The sequence below is a fragment of the Tupaia chinensis genome, unplaced genomic scaffold, assembly GCF_000334495.1.
Source record: "Tupaia chinensis unplaced genomic scaffold, TupChi_1.0 Scaffold143654_1, whole genome shotgun sequence".
NCBI classification, from domain to species: domain Eukaryota; kingdom Metazoa; phylum Chordata; class Mammalia; order Scandentia; family Tupaiidae; genus Tupaia; species Tupaia belangeri.
Genome location: NW_006203502.1, coordinates 159,768 through 164,432, shown reverse-complemented (window position 1 = coordinate 164,432; position 4,665 = coordinate 159,768).

Below are 4,665 nucleotides of genomic sequence, written 5' to 3'. Positions count from 1 at the left end.
TTGATCGCAGTTCGAATCCGGGACCCAGTGGCTTAAACTTACGCCGGGTACATGTGCATACATGCCCAAGATCCTGAGAGGAGAATGGAGGAGAAGGGATTGCGGCATGGCCAACCTCCCTGGGGGGTGATTTCTTGCTTTCTGTCTCTCTGTCTCTCTCTGTCTTTCTGGCGAGTGCACGCGCCTTATAGCAAAAACCTCTCAGAAAGAAAATTTGAAGGGCTAGCAGGTGGCCTGGTAATTAAGGTGCTATACTACCACATGGACAACTATGGTTCAGATCCTGGACCTGTCAAATGCTTTTTCATATTCTCTCTCTCTGATGAGTTCACATGCCCTATAGAAAAATTAAAATAATAACCATAATAATTAAATTTTTAAAAATAATTCTTTTTTTGAAAGAGAGAGATTTTTGCTATAGGGCACGTGTGCTCCCCGGAAAGACAGAAAGAGAAAGCGAGAAATCACCCTCCAGAGGGATGGCCACGTTGCAATCCCTTCTTCTCCATTCTCTTCTCAGGATTTGGGGCATGCATGCACACATGCCTGGTGTGAGTTTTAAGCCACCAGATCTGGGACTCGAACCATGGTCGAATACATGGGAGTCTAGTGCCTTAATCACCACATCACTTGCTGGCATTTAGATTGGTAGATTTAAAGAGCTGATTATACCCTATATTAATATAATAGACATTCTCATAATATATACTGATACAAACTTAAATGAAACAATTGATAAAATGTACAAGGTTGAAACTATAAGATCCTCATTCTGAACAAAATATCTAAGACTATCAAAAAGATACAAAGTAAATGTACACAAAAAGACATATACAGTAGGACACTTTATAATGGGGAAAAGCTGGAAAGAATTTACATATCCAAACAAAACAATGTATCTATTAAAAAATGACACAGGGGCCAGCAGGCGGCATAATGGTTAAGGCAGCTGGATTCCCTTGTGACCAACTGCAGTTCAAGTCCCAGACCTGGTAGCTTAAAAATTACACCAGGCACGTGTGCATGCATGCCCAAAATCCCAAGAAGAAAATGGAAAAGAGATAGTGACATGACCATCCCCCAAGAAGGTGATTTCTCACTTTCTCTATCTCTTTCTGTTTCTCTTCTGGCAAGCCATATGGCAAACCTAAAAAAAAAAAAAAAAAAAAAATTATGACACAATTTACAATCTGATGACATAAAAAATTATTCACTATAACATCCCTCATTGTAAGGGAGATGCAGATCAAAACCACACTGAGATACCACCTAACCCCAGTTAGAATGGCTAAGATTAAAAAGACAAATAATGATAAGTGCTGGAAGGGATGTGGTGAAAGGGGAACACTCCTACACTGTTGGTGGGAATGTAAATTGGTTCAGTCACTGTGGAGAATGATATGGAGATTCCTCAAAGACCTTCAAATAGAACTACCACATGATCCAGCAATTCCACTTCTGGGTATCTACCCAAAGGACAGGAGAACACTCAGTCAGAAAAGTGCTTGCACATCCATATTCATTGCAGCCTTATTCACGATTGCTAAGACATAGAACCAACCCAAATGTCCACAAACAGATGAATGGATTGAAAAACTGTGGCACATATACTCCATGGAATACTATTCAACTATTAAAAAAACAAAAAGGCCTTGGAATTTGATAAAAAGTGGACGAATATGGAAGATTTGTTGCTGAGTGAAGCAAGTCAGGCTATGAAAGAGAGACATTGCATGTCTCCACTTAACATATACTGACTGCACTCTATGGTAGAAACTGAAAGACTGGAAAATATAAAAGTATTAAAAACTGTAGTGGGCACTGGAGACAAAGTGGAAAGAAAGTGTGAGAGGGGAAGAGCATAGGAAATTTAGGGGGGAAATGGAGAGGTAAGACACTTGTGGGACACAGGTAAGGTTTATTAACTGTTGACAAGGATGTGTATGGTGGTCTCAACTGGGCTGGACTGAGGTGTATATCATGCTCGGTAAAATCTCTTCACAATCCAAATGATGTATAGCGATTTAATGTATGAATAATAATAAAGAAAAAAATTTTTAAAAGAGAAAGTGCACTTAAGAACAAACAAAAATTATTCACTATATTTTGTCAGATGAAGAAGTTAGATTTCAAAACATTGCCATAGTAGAGTTTTGAATGAAAACAAAATCCTGTATACTAAATCCATATGTATATTCATATTCAAAGAAGTTGTTTCTAGGTGAGCTTTAAACTTTTTCTGTATTCTTTTTTTTTTTTTTTTGGAGAGGTTTTCGCTATAGGGCGCGTGCGCTCGCCACACAGACAGAGAGAGACATAGAGACAGAAAGTGGGAAATCACCCCCTAGAGGGGATGGTCACGCCGCAATCCCTTCTCCATTCTCCTCTTGGGATGTTGGGCACGCATGCACATGTGCCCGGCATGAGTTTTAAGCCACCGGGTCTTGAACTTGAACCGCAGTCGACTACGTGGGAGTCCAGTGACATAGCCATTACGCTAACTGCTGGTTCCCTAAACTTTTTCTGTATTCTATAAATTTCTGAGTTAACAATCTATCAGTTTTACAATGGAAACAATCTCTTTGAAACCTGAAAAAGTAAAAAAAAAAAAAAAAAGAGAGAGAGAGAGAGAGAGAGAGATGTGTCTGAGAACATGAGATATACATCTCATGGTGAAATGGTTTGAATTCTGCCTGAAGAGGCCCAGACTTTCTTTTTTTAAAATATGTATTTATTACTCATTTATTTGTTGTGATTTTCAAGCCACTGAGTCTAGGGCCTGAACTGCAGTCGGCCATATGGGAATCCAGTGCCTCAACCACTACACCACCTGCTCGCCCCTAAGAGGCCCAAACTTTCTTCACAGACATTTCAAAATAGCAACTCAAATACCACTTTAAAGGTCTTAAATCTATAATCCTATACATTTGTCTGTTTATTTGTTTTCCAGAGGGTGTGGGCACTCACCAGAGAGGAGCAGAGAGAAAGGGAAAATTAGGAAGCACCTCTCATGGGAAATGATCACGCCACATTTCCTAATATTGACTGGACTTTCAGGAGCAAAACAAATACAGATGTGCATTACTTAACAACAGGGGTATGTTCTGAGAAGTGCATCGTTGGGCGATTCCGTTATACAAACATTATAGCGTATACTTACACAAACCTAGATGGCATAGCCTACTACATACGCATAGGCTATATGGTGTATTCCAAAGGCTCCTTATGTGACCACTATTTAATATGTCATATATGCAGTCCATCATCAACTGAACTGTCATTATGCAGTGCATGACTACTTCCTTTCCTGAAAAGAACAAAAAAAGTCTTGGATTTCAAATGTGTTTAGTAATGTTTCCTTTCCTCGGGGGTATTCTCTTGGAGAGTTTTGAAGGAAAAGGGAAGGAGAATGGAGAGAGAGTAGAGAATGATCCAACACTGGACCTTTCTTGGGGACCAGACCAACTAAATTGGAAGTAATTCTCCACCACCGCACAAGCTCTCGTCATTTACCACTCACATACTCAGATGGAGGTGAAGGGGAGATGGGAGTACTGACAACCCTTCTTAGGTCCCGCAACCCAGCAGATACACACGAGCACAATCACGCACCTGTCAGCTTCATCACCACACACACCAACTGGCCTCTTTAAGAGGTAAAGGCTAGGTAAAGCCTAGCACAGAACAAGAAAGTTCTCAAAATTCAAAGCAGTTTCCTGGGGGTCGGGGGACAGCACTAGAATGATACAGTTCTGAAACATAGAATCAACCCGAAGAGTTCTCATAGAAGATCCTCTGCGAAAGAAATTCTATTCCTAGCCTATCCCCCACCATGTCTTTCTAGGACTCTACCTCAGGGACATTTGCAGCTCTGAAGAAGCCTCATACCAAAAACAGGGTTGTGCTTTGCTCTACCACTCAAATATCTGACTCCTCCGTATAGAACCATTTCTTTAAGGATATGGAATTTCAAGAAACAATTGAACCTAAAACTGGTACCCAGATGGACAGTCATTACACCGATACTCCCTGTGTTAAACACCAGGCTGGGCACTGGAGGCGGGAGTGGGTACTGCAGGGGGTGGGAGTTGGGGGGTTGATAAACATCAAGTAGACCTTCAACAGACCCCTCAGTCACAACATAAAACCCAGAACTGCAGAACTGGAAACGTTCTATTCCGTTCCACAGTGTCACATAATTGAAAGCCTCTTCCATCACACAAGATCACAGCAGCACTGTCATATGAATGGTCTCATACCTACAGTGTCACACGTCCCACATCACAGCTGACCACGGTCACCCAAAAGGTCCCGGAACCGAGCAGATACACACGAGCACAATCACGCACATGTCAGCTTCATCACCGAGCACACCGACCGGCCTCTTTACGACCGCAAACATACACACGTGCACGCGCATACACAGGCCTGAGCTGCTCCGCACGCCCTGTCCGCGCCCTGGCAGCTCGGGGCTTCCTCGCCGAGCGAGAGCACTTCTCGCTCACAGACTCGGCTCATCCCCCGACATCACACAACTAGAACTTGGAAAGGGAACCGGACAAAAAAGAATGTTGGAAAGTGTCCCGGAGGCCTATGGGAAATGTAGTCCACGGTGGGAAAAGCCCGGATGCCAGGAGGGCGCGCGTAGTCCGCGGCGTGGAGGAA